Source organism: Tachypleus tridentatus, chromosome 11 (genome assembly GCF_004210375.1).
Source record: "Tachypleus tridentatus isolate NWPU-2018 chromosome 11, ASM421037v1, whole genome shotgun sequence".
Taxonomy (NCBI): Eukaryota; Metazoa; Arthropoda; class Merostomata; order Xiphosura; family Limulidae; genus Tachypleus; species Tachypleus tridentatus.
Genome location: NC_134835.1, coordinates 78,237,063 through 78,255,710, shown reverse-complemented (window position 1 = coordinate 78,255,710; position 18,648 = coordinate 78,237,063). Strand labels below are relative to the sequence as shown.

General features: G+C 31.6%; 1 long non-coding RNA gene across 5 annotated transcripts in view; it reads right to left on the bottom strand.

Annotated features, from left to right (window-relative positions):
• LOC143232548 (uncharacterized) overlaps positions 1 to 18,648 on the bottom strand; it is a 50,211-nt gene that overhangs the window by 8,939 nt on the left and 22,624 nt on the right. For 2 of the 5 annotated variants that reach the window (XR_013017590.1, XR_013017589.1), the window contains exons 4-8: positions 16,186 to 16,312; positions 14,759 to 14,858; positions 6,368 to 6,448; positions 3,668 to 3,741; positions 1,895 to 1,974 (exon numbers count right to left, since the gene is read on the bottom strand). This is a non-coding gene — a long non-coding RNA (uncharacterized LOC143232548). Of the gene's footprint in view, positions 1 to 1,397; positions 1,447 to 1,894; positions 1,975 to 3,667; positions 3,742 to 6,367; positions 6,449 to 14,758; positions 14,859 to 16,185; positions 16,313 to 18,648 lie in introns of all 5 variants that reach the window. The other 3 variants (XR_013017587.1, XR_013017588.1, XR_013017586.1) reach the window with 2 other exon arrangements.

Here is an 18,648-nt window from a genome sequence, read left to right as displayed (position 1 = left end):
AACAACATCATGATCACCTTCAGTGTCACCTGGTCGTAAAACAGCAATTTTAGATGCAGAAGATAAATTATATATCCTAGAATGATCAGTTTTAGGTTTATGATCTGCAGGTAACACTATTTTCAACTTATTACCATATTGTGCATGAAAATAAATAGCTTGTTGAAATTATTGCACATGTGGGTTGTTTTCATGAAAAATACCTGTAACTCATCAAGCAGTTCTTGTTGAATATTACAAACAAGCTTCATACAACTTTGTAACTCATGTTGAATGTCATAAAATTATATTTGTGAACATTTTGGACATTCACCCTCATTTGATAATAATGGAGACACTATATGGTACATTTGCTACTGTATTGTAAAAGTTGGGGAGAACCTTGGCACATTCACTTCTGTATTAATACCAATACTTGTCATGGGAAGGGTACTATTGTATGATCTGATATTTTTCTGTCCAGGTGGAGCATTGTTAATATCAAATAATTTATGTAAAACTTCTGGGGGATTTTTCTCAGGCTCTAATAAAACCTGCCCACCTTTGCAACAGTGTGTTTTTCTTTCCTCCAGAAACTGATATGCTTTGCAATGTACACAGAGATCTTGATTCTATAACAAACCACAAGTGTGAGCTTGAATATAATTTTCATAAAAAGTATCTAAAAAATGCTTGATACCAAGCAAATACTCTGCTTTGTTTACATTACTATGTCTCCTGTTGTCATGCACCTTTTACTGTTGTAAACGTGCTAATCTTTCTTCTTCACTTTCAAGCAGCAGACATTCTTGTTGCTGTTCATGGATCTGTTGTAACCTCTTGGGCCTTTTTCTTCAGTTTTAAGTAGATGTTGTTCATGCCCATGTTCATGCATCCGTTGTAACCTCTCTCACCATCAGTCACTGCTTTCCCTTTCATTAAGATACTGATGGTCTACTTTGCACTATATTAAATCGTATGTTCTACTTGTTATATATTTTTGTTTACCTTTTTTTTTTGGCATTTTGAAATTTGAATACACTACAGTTTTATCAGTTATCATATTATTAGAACACACTCAAAATGTTCTTTTGAATTCCTGAAGCACTGTATACATAAAATATAACAATACAATACAAATAAAAACAAACTACACAATATAAAAGGAAATTAAGAACTACCAGGTACGTATAAATAAATATGAATAAATAGGTCAGGTTAAATGTTTTGAGAAAAATCATATTCAGCAAAATGTAAAACTCAACCTTTTTTATGAACCTTAATTTTTAGTCACAAATAACATTTTTTTGTTTGAAAAATGGGCAGATACTTAGAAAACTGATAATACAAAACTGTTTCTGATGCTACTCATCAATTTATAATTCTGTAAATGCCAAATCTGAGTGTGACCTCTTCACCTTTGTTTTGCTCCACTATGTGCAGCACATTTAGCTGCCCAATTTTTTTCTGCACATTTGAATAAAGAAAAATGAAGTTCTCTGTAACAGGAAATAGAGGCAAAACAGGAAAATCATGATCCCTATTACAAGTCTACATGCATACTGGATAAAAATTTCATGAAGTTGAGGATTATACATCACGTAATAAAAAGTTTTTCCAATATAATACATATGAGCAAGTGTTGTATCATTGTATGGCGTCTAGAATGACCTACACAGTGTCAACACTACTGTACGTATATTCAAAAATTAATTTTTATTTACAACATTATTGTTATTCATTAACATTTTAAGCCACCTGTATACAAAAAATGTACAACTTGAAAATGTACAAATTGAGTTTGTAAATAAAAATCTAAGAAGTACACATTTAACGTTTTAAACAGAAACACACTTCATACAAATATAGTTCTTTACAACTTTTGTAGAATAAGAGAATAGAGAGATATTCTTACCATGTGAACACAGTAGCATTCATAACTTCTCTCCTTCTTTAAAATCATTGAGGCAGATTGCACACACGTCATAGGGATACCTTGAATAGACATTAGAAATCTAAGAATAGCAGCATCACAGTTGAAATGAATAGGTTTATTATAATGGTGCTAAATAAATCATCTTGCACATTAGTAGATATTAGAAAATTTTGTGTTAGTAATATGATTCCAATTTGGAAACAATATCTGACCACAAATTACACTTTAGAGTTGTATCATATCTTAACCTAAATGCTACCAATAACCAGAATTTTTTTTTTATCCCAACTTTAAATGTTCCCAATTATCATGCTTTTCCTTACAAAATTTTTCATCTGTACCTAAATGAGCTCATTAATTTTATTTTGCCATGTTTCTTATTTTAAATTAAATGTTCCCAATTACCATGCTTTATTTTAGAATGGTTTCTGTCTCAATGTATGATCTTTACTCCATATTATTTCTGTCTTACCTTTATTAAATTTGTTAACAGGTAACTATTCAATAATAACTTGTTCCTTTGACAGTGTCTATGATTTTTAATGCATTTAATTGGCCAAAGAATGACAAAATTAGAGTTACACTCTTAATACATGAAAGAAGTAATCTACTTCTAATAACTAATATTCCTTTCTGATACTTCTGAAAAGGCAAATGAGCACATCTGGAGACAAATAAAAACAAAAAAGAACACAAATTGCAAAGGGTTCAATTTCAACAGTTGAATTTTTATTGGAATAATTTCTTTTTAGATAAGCAAAATGATCCAAGCACTAGCATACAAAAGCCAAGAACACACTGAACTTATTGTGTAAAAGTTTTACATTCATTTTGATATTTTTCTTGCTTGCAAATTAAACCATTCAGAGATTAAGATGCTGCTGTACAGAGTTAGATATATTTAACAGAAATTAGATGATTACCTAAAACCTGTTGGCATTTTAGTATCAACTAAAACAGCATTATTGTGCTTCACAAAGAAAATACTGGATATGGAATTGGGATAAGCAAATTTACAAGGATTCTTTATACATTCATCCCAATTTAAATTTCAATCACAGAACATTTTGGTGAGATGCATTTAGAAACTTTTAACATTAGGATCTTGTTACTAACTTCTGATACAGATTTTTGTGTTTGGACATAAACATTACTTACAGTTACTTCAATGGTAGCTTCTGTCATACAACTGTGGAAATGAATTTGCTCTTAATACACTAAAAGGTTGCATTTATGTCCAATAAAGAATTCCAAGTTAATTGTTCATGTTATATTCAACAATAAAAACAGGGTATAACTGAATTTCAACTTCTGTTAGAACAGTTTAGTTTAACAGTAAAATTTATTTCAAAACCAAAAATAGAAGATCTGTCCTAATGTAAACTTCATACTGGAAACCTATGTTATCATAAAACTGTGGAAATGAAAGAGTCACATTAAAGTAGCTATAGTTCTAAAGCCAACTTTTTTTCTAAAGATTTTAAGATGACAAGTATGCACTATTAACAGCAGCATTTTCTCTACTATCACATTATATCCTGATACTTATTACACATAAAAACATGTTGAAATATTTGTAATAACTATAAAGTTAAAAAAACTTATTATTATACTTCATCTGTACAATGGTATGATTATGAACTGATATTCATATAAAAAACAAAACAAAATGGTTAACAAAGCACTTATTCCACAAAGCAAAAACTTATGTCGTAGTTACCATAAACATTAAAAAGATTATAAAGCAGGTACCAATAATAACAGCAAAAGGAAGCAGGCATGAGTTAATGTTGAAAGCCAGCTCAGGATACAGAATTAGTGTGTAGCTGTTAGGAAAAACATTTCTTTAAGAATAAACTTTACTCAGTAACCAAAAACAGTGCAAAACAAACAACAAGCTTTGCTAAACATTAATAACATTATGTTCAAATTCAAAGCTAAAAACTTAATATTTTATAAACTGCTTAGTTAATACATTTTTATAGTAATGTATCAAACTACAGATCCTAACCAGTTCAAACTTTACTTTAAAACTTCTGCTTAATTGTATATTAGAATTTCACTATTATAAGCATATTTTAAGACAACATTTTCTTTGCACAGTTTACTGGCTCTTGTTAAATTTCACAGAATACAATCCTATATTGTTCTGACAACACACAGAAAAGTAATTTATTAATAGTAAACATGTGATTTACCAATGAGATCTTACCACAAACTCTTAAAATACTTAACCATATCCACACTGATAATATAAATGAGGATTTTTCTGCACATTATCATCTCAAAACAATAGACTGTTATTTCATTGTTTAATCTTGTTAAGTGTACAAGACTGTTTATTATTTAGTTCTCATAAAAACAGTGTTAAAAGTTAATTATTTAAAATATAATAGTTGTGGCTGATTTCATTAAATAACTCTATACAAGTCATATGCTGTTTATGCAATTTAATTGTTGTACTAGGCTTTTGTAATATTTTGATGTCAATCTTATTCACTGTGTGCAATATTATTGTCACTAGGGGGATAGGTATTTCTAGATTTTCTGTTACATGTTATAAATATGTGCAGATACAGTAAGGAAGTGAAAAAAGCAATCTGAGTGAGAAATAATCAGATAGATTCTATAGTCAGTAATTGGCAGTTTAGCCACAAGAGTCAATTTTGAAAGAAGGTAAGTCAGAAAATGTTAAGTTAGTGAAAGTGAAGTTAGGCTGCATGATTGTTAGTTCAGCTGTAATGGGCAGTATTTAAAGTGAGTTTCACAGTGGTATTGTAATATTATAGATAAAGAAAAATAAATTGTCTTGTTGAAGGATGTTCTAAAGTAATTGAACTTGTCTATGTGGACCTTGACAAAAAGGAGACAATAATTTGAAGTTCTGGATACAACTGTAGTAACTCGTAGAGTAAGATAAGTGAATTTATTGAAGATCGTACAGTAGAGGAAAATAATTCTTGTCAGTTGAGTTTCAAGTAATTGAACTTGCCTATGTAGACTCTTCACAACAGAAGAGAAATAATTAAAATTTTAGATACAACTTCGATAATCAACATTGAAACAAATTTTTGTACATATCTTTGACTTGTATTGAATATATTAATTTAAAACAAGTGGATAGTGTGTTGTTCATTTATTATTGACATTTCTCATCAACAAACAGCCTCTTAGTGTAAAAGAATCCCAGCCCATATTAAAAACTTGACAATCTTTTTTTGTTTTTAAATCTACTAGTCGCTGCTTTTGGACAGATATAATAAAACAACAAACAGAAAAAGAAACAAAAATCTGCTCATTAATCAAAAGTCTACACATAATTTACATTCATATTCAAGTCTTCTTCAACTCGTATATTCCCATTGGCATACAGATTGGAGATTAAGAATTAATTATTTTAGATACCTTAAATACAGGGGCATAGATCATGGGGGGATGGTGGATACATCCCCCCTTCATTTTAGGTGGGAGGTATGGTGCATACAATCATCCCCCCAACAGTTTGGTCTGTTTAATTGTTTTACTGCATCACAGGCCTACAAATTGTGTGTTTTTCTTGGGATTCTCGTGTTCCTACCAATCAAATTACATAATTAGGCCTAGATGTAGGCTTTTTCAGTAGCCGAAATGTACAACTTTAATATAGGTGTGCTTTTAAACTTTTCGATCTAAGTGATAGTTCGTAAGTATCAGTCAGTAGGCTAAGTATACATGCAAGTATCGTAGCAACAAGATTACTCTATGACTGCATCTTTACAGCTTCCAGGTTCACGTAATCAGAGATTACCAATTTGCAAATTGAACAGTCTACATAAGTGGTTGCAAAAATCATTCCCCCCCCCATCGGGTGTAAAAATGTATACCCCTGCCTAAATAGGTCTAACAGAATTATAATAAAAATTTGTTTAGTCTAGGAATTTTGTTTTTGCAATCATTCAACCAGTTATAAGTGGTATCAAAGGGTGTAAATATGATCAAGATGTATGAGAGGTTACTATCAGCCATTTGGGGATATACCTTCTATAAATAAAGTTTCAATGAAAAATTTATGAAAAATCATGCAAATAATTTACATTTCAACGTGTTTAGTTGCATTTTTTTATTGTATTTTGTGCAGTTGTTTTATCTTATCTCTCTTTTCTGTACATAATTACAGTGATTTAATTAATTCGATTTTTTTTCTTCTTAATTAATTAATTAATATAGACATAAATTACATTTTTCAGACATAAATGTCATCTTACAATAAACGTCATGGTAAAAATTGATATTAGTTACAATTATAAGTTTGAACTGCTTAAGGTACATTTGTGATTATCCACTGTAAGCTTATTTGTTTGTTATTACACAAAAACTACACAATGTGCTATCTGTGTTGTACACATCATGGGTAGTAAAACAAAATTATAATTATTATAAAACCCAGATTTACTGTTGAGGTTTCACACCTACCCTTTTTTGTACAAATAAAAATGTTTGATGTCATTATCATCTCGTTCACTAATTGCCACACAAGAACAGTAGTCTCAGTAGCTAAAATGAAATGAAAAAGAGAGAAAATTTAATTTGAGATTAAATAGACAGTTACTTATATAATAAAAAATAACAAGTCTTGTTAAAAATTTAATTTTTAGATTTTATCACTGTTAAATATATAACTGTTTTAATTTGGATATAGCTAAAAATATAGTAGTGTATAAAAGTAAGATTCAAGAAAAGTGAAATGCTTTATACATACATACACTACATGGCCACCACACCCAGATATGCTTGTTGAACATCTCATTCCAAAACCATGTGCATTAATATGGAGTTGTTTTCCCTTTGCTGCTATAATAGCCTCTACTCTTCTTGGAAGGTTTTTCACTAGATTTTGGAACATGGCTCCAGGGATTTGCTCCTATTCAGCCACAAGAGCATTAGTGAGGTTGGGACCTGATGTTGGGTGAGAAGGCTTGGCTCGTAGTCAGTGTTCCAATTCATCCCAAAGGTGTTCTATGGGGTTGAGGTCAGGGCTCTGTGCAGGCCAGTCAAGTTCTTCCACACCATCCTTGGCAAACCATGTCTTTATGGACCTCACTTTTTGCATGGAGGCATTGTCATGCTGAAACTTTGTTGTCACAAAGTTGGAAGAACACAGTTTTCTAGAATGGCATTGTATGCTTTAGAATTAAGATTTCCCTTCAATGGAACTATAGAGCCTTGCCCAAACCACAAAAAAACAGCCCCATACCATTATTCATCTTCCATAAAGCATTACAGTTGGCACTATGCATTCAGACAGGTAGTGTTCTTCTGGCATCCACCAAATCCAGATTCATCCATCACACTGCCAGATGGTGAAGCGTGATTTATCATTCCGGAGGATGCATTTACACTGCTCCAGAGTCCAATGGTGGTGTGCTTTACACCACTCCACTGGACATATGACATTGCGCATGGTGATCTTAGGCTTGTGTGCTGCTGCTTGGCCATGGAAACCCATTTCATGAAACTCCTGACAAACAGTTCTTGTGCTGAAGTTGCTTTAAGAGGCAGTTTGGAACTCAGTAGTGAGTATTGCAACTGTGAATAAACGATTTTTATGAGCTATGTGCTTCAGCACTCGGCAGTCCCGTTCTGTGAGTTTGTGTGGCCTACTTCTTCATGACTGAGTTGTTGTTGTTTGTAGACGTTTCCACTTCACAATAACAGCACAGCACTTACAGTTGACTGGGGTAGCTCTCGCAGGGCAGAAATGTGACGAACTGACTTGTTGGAAAGGTGGCATCCTATGATAGTGCCACATTGAAAGTCACTGAGCTCTTCAGTACAACCAGTCCAACTGGCAATGTTTGTCTATGGAGATTGCATGACTATATGCTTGATTTTATGCACCTATTAGCAACGGGTATGGCTAAAATAGCAAAACTCACTAATTAGAAGGGGTGTCCACATACTTTTGGCCATGTAGTGTATATGTGTACATTACATATTTAGGCATAACTTCTAGAAAATTTACCATGTTTGCAATAAAGTTAAGAATAGGCTATAAGAATTCTGTACTGATTAGCAGTAAGAAGTTCAACACAAAGTGTTACCACTTGGAAATGATGAAGAGTATGGTAAATTTGAGCAAGAAGAATCATAAGGACTGGCTTTGAGTTTATTTATTTTTGTTTAATAGTTTTAGTTTAATTTTGGAGGACTGGACAGCCTAGTTGAACCAATAAGTCCCATGTTGTTACTAAATATTATGTTACTTTAAGTTTAGATAAAAATATACCTAATTATTTGCAAATAATGGGAGTAGGAGAGACAAGTATGGATTATGAAGCAGTAAGAAAAAAGTGTCAAATATGTTATTATGGACTGTATCAAACAACCTGTGTCTCAGTTGCTTTAACAAATGGCTAAACCAAACCAGGTGGGAAGTAGTAAAATGGTTCAACTTATGAAGGAACTGAAGGAAATCATGAAAGCATTACAAGATATCTTTCACAAAATGCTTAAACAAGAACTATAAGTAATGTGGGCTAAAACTGATAATTCAACATAATATGACTTCTACAAAAATTCAAAAAGTCAACTGGAAGAGATAATTACTTAGTTGAAGGTAAAGGTTGTGATATCAACAGAATTGTGTAGATGAGACTAAGATGCAAAAATGTTTAAAAGAGAGGAATAAAACTGGTTACTACATGATCAAATATGATGCACCCTTTGTAATCAGGAAGAAATAACAGGGGAATAAAACTGGTTACCACATGATCAAATATGATGCACCCTTTGTAATCAGGAAGAAATAACAGCTGATCATATTTTTAAGTGCTCAAAACATGGCAAGAAATCCAACATGGAATTCAATAATCTAATGATTGGAGGAATCAATTATTACTGAATAAACTGGACTCTAAGACTTGTAAATATATTTTAACATAAACAATATGAAGTAATAACTGATTTTGTTGAAGGATGTAACAAACTTCTGATACAAAGAAATTGTAGGTTTTGAGGAATAAAAAAAGTTAATATTGTTCTTTAAAAAAAACAATGAATACTACACTGAAGAGGCTCTAATGGTAAAGCAAATACGTATAATTAAACATTGATGAGATATTATAAACTATGTACATTTATGTAGATATCTGGAGTATTACAAAATAGCCTACCTAAGTTACTAACTTTAGTAAAGTGTTTATGTGTTGTTTTCTTTTTCTTTTATTTCAGGGTTTAGAGATGTGTTACAGCTCAAAAAATATATATACAAAGGGATGTTTGCCAATAAGAGGTCACCTTTAGACTACTTAGTGGAACTTAAAATATAAATTATACTATATTATTCTGAAAAAGCCTTTATCATTATATCCACAGTTCAGTTGCGTTTTATATGGTAATTCCAATATTGTGTAACGTGTATGCAAATGTAAGTAATCAATGTTCGATTGGAACTTGCTGACCTTGAATTTCTGGTTTTGCAATGACAGAAAGTAAGTAAACTTTTACCTTTTTTTCACAAACAACAGTAATGCCTTACTACCTATGTCATCACACACAACTTCAGAATCAGATAATAACAGCATCAGGCCTGTTGTTAATGTTAGTTTTTGAATGTGATGCAATTCATCATGTAGAGTTGCAATTGTTTACAACAATAAATTATAATGAAGATTTGTCCACATGAAAAGCTTAGACTGTTTGTTTTTGTTTCTGAATTTTGTGTAAAGCTACTTGAAGGCTATCTGCACTAGCTGTTCCTACTATAGTTGCGTAAGACAAAAGGGAAGGCAGCTTGTCATCACCACCAACCACCAACTCTTGGGCTACTCTTTTACCAATGAATAATGGGATTTACCATCACATTATAACCACCCCATGACTGAAAGGGTGAGCATGTTTGGTGTGATAAGGATTCGAACCAATAACCATCAGATTATGAGTCGAGTGCCTTATCCACCTGGCCATGTCGGGCCTATATTTGTATAATAGTAATAATGTGTGTTTTCTTATAGCAAAGCCACATTGGGCTATCTGCTGAGCCCACCAAGGGGATTCGAACCCCTGATTGTAGCGTTGTAAATCCATATACTTACCTCTCTACTAACAGGCAGCAACAAATTTAGAACTGAACAGTTTAACCCTCTCTGTCTGATTATCATTTACTGCACATATCACAAGGTTTTAGTGACTTTCAAAATTTTATTAAACTATCTTTTGCTTATGTTATACCAATTAGTAATAGCATAAAATCATAGCTAATAATTCATATTTTGATAGTATGTAATTTTAAGTTCTTAAATTTTAAGGCAATGTTAAAAAATTCTGAATTTCTCCTAGTGTTAAAAAGATGACATATTTTCTCTAGATACCCCCTCCTTTTTATTAATCACCCCTCCAAGTGTGAAATTTAATATGTTACCCACTATTAACATATTTTTTATTCTAATGATAGTAATGCACCAAATAATTTTTATTAATTTAATAATGCACCAAAGAACACAGAATAATAACATGCAAAAGCAGACAACATCCCCAAATATCACAATTTTTCTGAGTTTCTAAGTAAGCAAAAATAACTGTTTGTAGTCATTACTTTTTTCTATGGAAATGAAACTTATATTAACAGCAGAAATGACAATTCTCTGTTCAAAAAAAAATCTAACTTAATACATCATTAAATAGATGAAAACCTTGGCTTTCCATTGGTTACACATAATACAGTATTATTAAGAGTAAGAGACAACTATTAACAACTCCTGAAAAAGAGGATGTGACAAGGGGACCTGATTTTTTATTTTATGATTCTGTAACCAAACAAGATTGAAGGCTATAAAACTTATGGTTTGTCTGTGCAATGATGAGTTTATATTGAGTAATTTATGTTAAATTTTGTACTTAATGGAGAGGTGGTGAATATAATAGTAAAGAGAGGATGCCTAGAGAAAACGTATCACTTTTCTCAAACTGGTGGAAATTCAGGATTTTTAAAAATATTGCTTTATAAAATTAAGAACTTAAAACTTGTATATTATTAAAATATGAATTATTAGCTACGTAAAGTAGTTTAGTAAAATTTTAAACATAAGCCACTAAAACCTTATGACTTGCATAGTAAATGATGCATGAGCAGAGATGGGTAATCAAATTTAGCACAACAAATTAACACCTAAGAGGTACAAAGCAATAATGTGACAAAAAATGAAGAACAAAAAGATGATGATGAGGATCTATCAAAGGATAACTTGTCTCTTCCACTGAATGATTGTAGACCTTTATCATAAATTACTGCTTAATCATAACCTGCCTTCCCTACTATCAGAGCCTATGAATGTACATAAATTGTAGGAAATATTTAGTTGTTGATTTTATTCACTCTAATCCAATTAATTACAAATTTTATCACTTTATTACTAAGATTACTGAATGAATAATTTATACATCAAAAGCTTCAACTTACACTCCTTTCAAAACATATCTGATATATAATTTTAACAAGGATTTAGAACACACCACTAAAAGATGAATTCTGATACAATAATAATAAATGTAAGCCTCAAATTCAAAAGTAATATTTAACTGACAAAGGGTGATTACATTTTAGTTAATCAGCAAAATATAACTGACCACCCAAAATGCATATTCTGATTTTAACATTTTAGGCAAATTATTTGAGTTGATATTAGACACACTTAGATTTTTTTTTTCTGAATAAGACTAAATTTTCCCTTATGTTAATTTTGATAAATACAGGCAATGAGAAATATACCTTAACTGTAGTTTACTTTGATGTACAAAAAAATTTCACTATACATTCATGTTTAAGGATGATCATCAAAAATGTGAATTATGATAGAAATTGCATGATCAGAAAATAGACACAATATGTAGCAACATATGTTTAAAGCTGCTTAGAATGAAGTATAGTATATCCTCATCATCATGTGCTTTCTTTGTCAAGAAGACTGGCTGTTACAATTCTCCACATCTGTCTGTTCAGTGATTTTATCACCAGATCTTTCTATCCCAGTCCACTCTTTAATACTTGTTATTCACTCTGTTCTTGGTCTTCCCCTGTATCTTTTTCCTTTTTATTTGCCCCCCACTAGTAGAGTGGTATGTCTACAGATTTACAATGCCAAAATCAGGTGTTCAATTCCCCTCAGTGGGTTCAGAAGATAGCCCAATGTGGCTTTGTTATAAGAAAACACACATTTTCCTTTTTATTTGACCCTCTTGTAGGACTTGCACATGTTGTCTCATTTCATAACATGACTAAAGTGTGCTACTTTCCTCTTCTTGATGGTTGGTACAACATATCTTTTCATATTCCCCATACTGAGAAATTCTTCATTTGTTACCTTGTCTGTCCAGGATATTTTCATCATCATTCTGTAGAATCATGTCTCAAATGCTTCCAGTTTGTTAATTAATGCTTGTGTCAAGTCTGTATTTCACAGTCATATAACAGAATTGACCATAATAATAATTCTCTTCCTTGTTTTTACACTTATGTTCTTTGATGTCAAACTTGTTCTCATAGTATTAAAGGCACCTCTTATTGCCTCAATTTTCTTTACTATTTCAGCTACACATTTTCATAAGCTGTTATGTATGGTATGCTCAAGTATCTGAAGTTTTCTACTTGTTGTATGTTTTTCTTCTATCTTAATCTTTGTCTTCTTAGTATTAATTTTCATTCCATACTTTTTTCCTATGTTAGATACACCATTCAAAATATCTCATAAGTCTTGTTCTGTTTCAGTCATCAGTGCAATGTCATCAACATATCTGAATTTGTTTATCACCATGTTCCCAATCTTAATACCTTTGTTACTTAAATTGCTGGGAAAAATGTTTTATGTGTATAAATTAAATAGACATAGGGAGAAGACACATCCCTAGCATATTCCTATTTTAATTTGAATTTCTGGTGATAATCCCTCTTAAGTCCTTGTGAATGCTTTATCATTCCAATACAGATTTCATATCAACTGTAGGTTTTTGTACTACATATATAGGGTCTTCAAGCATTCTATCATCTCTTCATGGTTGACCCTGTTTAAAGATTTTTTATAATCAATGAAGCACATACATATGTTTTTCTCACTATGTAGGTATCTTTCTGCTATTGTTCTTAAATTCAAGAATCCTTCCCTTGTCCCTTTTCCTTTCATAAATCTACTTCATATGTGCTTCATTTATCAGATGTCCTGTATTCTGAACACTTTGTGATGTTTGCTTTCTTTGGTATTTTGACATATATTGAATCATTTATATCAAATGGAATGTATCCAGAATCATATACAAAATTACACAACTCTGTAATTTTCTTCAGTCCTGCATTGTCTAATATTTTCTACATTTCTGTAATTATATAATCATTTCCAATTGCTTTGCCACTTTTCATATCCTCAATAGCCTTTTCTATTTTTAGCTTCAAAATGGCCCTTCCTTCTTACTTGTCAAATTTAGATGGATCTCCTTTATCATCGTAATAGCATTGGTTCCTTCACATACTCAACCCATCTGTCAGTAATTTCTTCTGAATCAAACAACATTTTTTCTGTTTCTATTAAGTACACAGTTATTTGCACTTTCAAATCTTCTTTTGTTGGTCAACTCTTTCACCTTTACAACCAATTCCTTTGTTTTACACTTTCTGTTTAGAACTTCTATCTCTTCACCTTTCTTATTCATCTAGGCTTCCTCATCCTCTTTACACTTGTTTCTGATTTCTTTATCTATTTCTTTGTGTCATTCTGTTCTTTTATATCTTTTCCAAACTTTCATCATGTGCAGTACATAATCTGATCATTCTGTTCTTTTACATCTTTTCCAAACTTTCATCATGTGCAGCATATAATCTGCCATCCATGATTTCATCTCCATTTTTTTCTTCTTTGGAAAAACTTTCATAAGCATATAATATACACAGATCATCTGTAGATTCAAGAACAAAGGAATAGTTTAACTATAAAATGTACTTAAAACTGATTCCAGGTTTCCAGTATTTACCAATATACATATTCCAAGGATGGCCAGTTTCTTTCATCTTAATTTGCTAATGTATTATTGTAGAAAGTTTTCTGTTGGTTGTTTCCTGGTTTAATTGTGTTTGGGTAAACTTGAAAATGATATTTTCATTGGCTAAAATGTTTATTAAACATCGGATACAATCCAATATGAGCATCAAAGTTGTTCAAATTTATGAATGAAATTTAGTTACAATGACTGGAAAAATGTTATTCTTGATTTGGAGTAAAATTTAGGAAATGGGATCAGTTTTCAGCCTCAATCATTGATACATATATAGTTTTCACTGACGTTTTAGTTGAAATATTGTTTAACTTCTTTTAAGGATCTCTATGAATTTGCATCACAATGTTATGCCTAATGTTAGTCCCTAAATGAATGTAAGTTGTTCTTTTTTTAAAGTTTAAAAATTGTGCTTGAATACCTAATTATATACAGTGTTTCAATCTACTTGCTCATATATAGGGTCTTCAAGCATTCTATCATCTCTTCATGGTTGACCCTGTTTAAAGATTTAAATACCTAATTATATACAGAGTTTCAATCTACTTGCTCATATATAGGGTCTTCAAGCATTCTATCATCTCTTGTGTTATCTTTACAAAATTCGCCATACAGCCCCTTCAAAGTATAGAATAACGTGCTCTTATGAACCACCATTAAAATAATAATAAAAAAAGTTTAATACATATATTTGTTGCTAAGAGATATAACCTCATTTTTTGTCATCTTTTTCAATATAATTTCCAAGAATATAGCTAAATAAAGGCACTTTAATATTTTTCTGATGCAAAAATATCTGAAGAATGATGAGGTGTAATTTCAACCCACCTGTTGTATGGTTTGTTTTATTTCAATGGAAAATATCACAAAAAATACAAGATAAAACCACTGGAAACTTGAGGTGACCTTTCTATATATTATATAGATTCTGCAAATAAAAGAAACTCTTGTGTAACATTTATATAAATTCAAAGCTTTGAGAATTTGAAAGTGCACATAGTTTCACTGTATTAACAAATACTAGTACACATACTAAAATTATACGTAAATTACCTTTTTTTAAACTGTTAACCATAAGATTTTATTTAATAAAAATATCAAATTTTAAACCCTTTTCTATTCACTTATATATTCACACACACACACATATGTGTGTATTTTTAAATTTATTTTCTGTAACTTCCTTTGCCAATTCAAACTTAATAAACAGCAGGCTCATTACTCTAGGCCTGTCTCAGAAGTGTGTGTATGTGTGCATGCCAGTTGCCAAAAGGCCCATGCAAATGAAACTTGGTTGTGCCATTAAGCATGTTTTAACACTTTTCCAGTGGGCTAAAAATGGTTGCTGCTGCGATTTTGCTTTGTCTATGAGTTTGTTGCTGTCCTAATTTAAGATATTCTTTTTAATAATTTCCTAAAAATATTACAAACAATAAAAAAGAGAGAGAAAGGGAGCCCCATGAGGATATATTCTCAAGGGTTGTACTGATCTAGATGCTGACTTAACATAGCCTTCTTTATCTTGTTAAATGAAAGATATTTCTTTTCCTAACATACAGCAGCATCATAATTTAACTAAAGTATAAAATAGTACAGCAATTTATCACAAGTCTTGTATATTAAAAAAAAACAGGACTGTAACTGAGGGAAATGTTGTTCCAAAATATTTTATTTACTAACAGCACATCATGTGTCAAAAAGAAGGATAAAGAATACAAAAACATAGAAAGGGTATCATAAACATACTTCATGATCAATGCTGTAATTAGACAACACTTATTTTATTTGTTGTTCTGCCTCAAGAAAGCATAACATACTAACTGAACCTAGTATCAACAAGTGTCTTGAGAGAAAAACTATCACTACAAAATGTTAATTTATTACTACCAAGACAGCTTGTTTCTCTCTATATAAAAATTTATACATACACTTGCTTATCTATGTGTGTGTGTGTGAAATATGATTTGCATACAACAGTATGAAATACTCCACCTTACAGTTTTTAAATCATGAGAACAGGATATGAAGAATCATCAGTTTTGACAGCATTATGAAAACAGATGGAATGATGGAGTTATGCTGTAACCACAACTATAATAATCTTTTCAAACTACTATTTTGTATCAAAATATATAAAAATAAATAAACTTCTTATACTATTTAATTTCAGTAAGAGATAAAGGATCCCTGAAATTATGTTTTTATGTATATTTTCATGTGCATTGGAATATATGAAATAATTAAATTTTGCTTACCTGCTGATGCATTAGATAAGATGCTGTTCCAATCAAAACAAAACAACTTCAAGATGATATTGGAAGGATATGGGGGGTTGAAATGTACTTACATGGATTTATAAGGGTTAGATAATGTGAACCTGCCCTGTAAGAAATTAATTTCATATAAATTATCTCATACTTTACAGCAAGAATCACAAGATTCTATTTTAATAATCATGACAAACCATGCTATCAATGTTTGTTTTCTTCAGATTATCACCATCTGTATACCAAACAAAAGATAATGAAGAATTAAATTATGATTACTATGGCATCTCAAATGCGTTAAAAACAAAATCTTATCTTTATGAAGTATAAAAATTGTTTGGACAAACAATTTGAATTTTCTAATAAAATACAAAATTGTTTATTTTACTGACTTCTTAACTATATGCATCTTCATAGTATCAAAGAGATTATGAAATAAGAAATCCTTGATGCTAAAAACGTTAGTCTAAAAAAAACAAAAGGAGCCATTGTTTATGGCAGTGGTGGTAGGTAAGTGCACCCTTCCCCAAAAATGTAGTGTATACATGAAATAAAAGCCTAACAAGTCTAAATAATGATTTAGCTTATGACATTGAATGTTTTCCTGAACTAAAAATGTTTTTCCAATAATACTGACCTTCACTAACAATATAGCTATTCTTCAACATTGACTTTGCTTATCAAAGCATCAGTCTAGCATGCTCCAGTCTTTTATACCCCATGCAAATGCTCTTAGCAGTATCTAATTTGGAATTCTTTTCACCCACATCAATGTGCCCTCTACCCTGGTACTGTATGTAAGCAATTCACTCAAATAATGTAATCATCTTTTTGAGATTTACACCATCCCAGTCACTAGTATAAATTCTTAGTTTGGATGAAAAGCAGGTGAGTGTCAGTGGAGGTATTATTGGAAAAGCACTTCTAGTTTAGGAAAATGTTAACTTCCAAAACATACTTACCATCTACTGACACTATAGCTAATATCCCACAACGAGAAGCTAGAAAGGATGATCCAAACATTATCCATACAAAAAGCATCTGCATAAAACAGGGATGTATCAAGATAAAAGTGGTACATGAGTGGAGGATCTGCATTACATTCATCACATGTGCTATTTATCCAGAACGTAGTTCCTGTATCAAGGGCAGTATAGTATATGAGTAATAATCATTATACACCAGCCTCAACCAGACAGCCAAGGTTCCACAACTCAGGGTTAGAATTAAGAAGTTATGTTAATCTTGTTAATGTGGGAAAACTTATTTCCCACATTGATGACTATGGTTATTGGACTGCAGTGTTATATATATATATATATTTTTGATTGGATCCCAACCTATAGCCATAGAGTGGTGTGTTCTAAACCACTGGAATTAAAAAAAGAAAGTAAGCAACACCAAAATGACATATTGTCAAATCTGTACTGCTATTATGAGTAGGCTCCTGTTGAGGCCACTTCTACTGCCATCTGGAAAAATATCCAGGGGTCTGGGTAAGATGGCCCCCAACTCTGCCCTCTTCTGTAAGAGCAGAGGAAAACACACTAATAGCCTGGAGGAAATGCCTCTATCCACTACCCCAGTGATTAGAAACTAGGTGTAGTAAGGACTCCCTAGCTCCACTAGTAGAATCTAGAGAGTAATGCACATTGAGAGGAACCTGAGAAACAGTGCAGTTGGTGAATCAAGTTCACTAAATTTTGAGAAAACGAACCAACCCCAACTTATTCAATTCCAAAATTAGCAGGGACAGGCAGAATCACCTTTTGCTTTATTCATGATAGTCCTTAAGTGGTCGTCCAAGACAATATGGTATTACCATCTTAAAAGTACCTAGAATATCTCATTTCTACAGAGCCTGTTACAACTGTTAGTAAGAATTAATTGCTAGCATGAAATTAGACTGATAAAAGCACATCTGTCTGGGTACACTCACCACAAAATTCCACACCATTTGATAATAACTACACCAAAGCCCTGGAATAAATATAGTAAGCAACTCTGCCCTAAAATACATCTTCATTATGTTGCATACATAATATTTAATACATTCAGCACCCACAGAAAAGCAGTTATAAAACTTCAGCACCATCCATACAGAAAGCATCTGTATAGAACAGGGGTGCACCAAGGTAAAAGTGGTACTCAAGGGAAATGCACTACATCCAGCACCAGTTCTTAATTAAGATGAAGGGCAGAAGAGTGTCTGTAGAGGTAAACATTACTGGAAACACACTTTTAGTTTAGGAAAATGTTAACTTGCAAAACATACATACCATAAGCTAAGTCAACTTTGGGCTATTTACCCAGAAATACCTTGACAACAGAGTCCATTAATAAATCTCTATTTGGATATACAAAATAAAACTTTGTAATAAAAAACAATATTGTTCACTTTAGTGATTTCTTACCTAGAAAGTGTGATAACAGACTAGCATCACAAAAAGT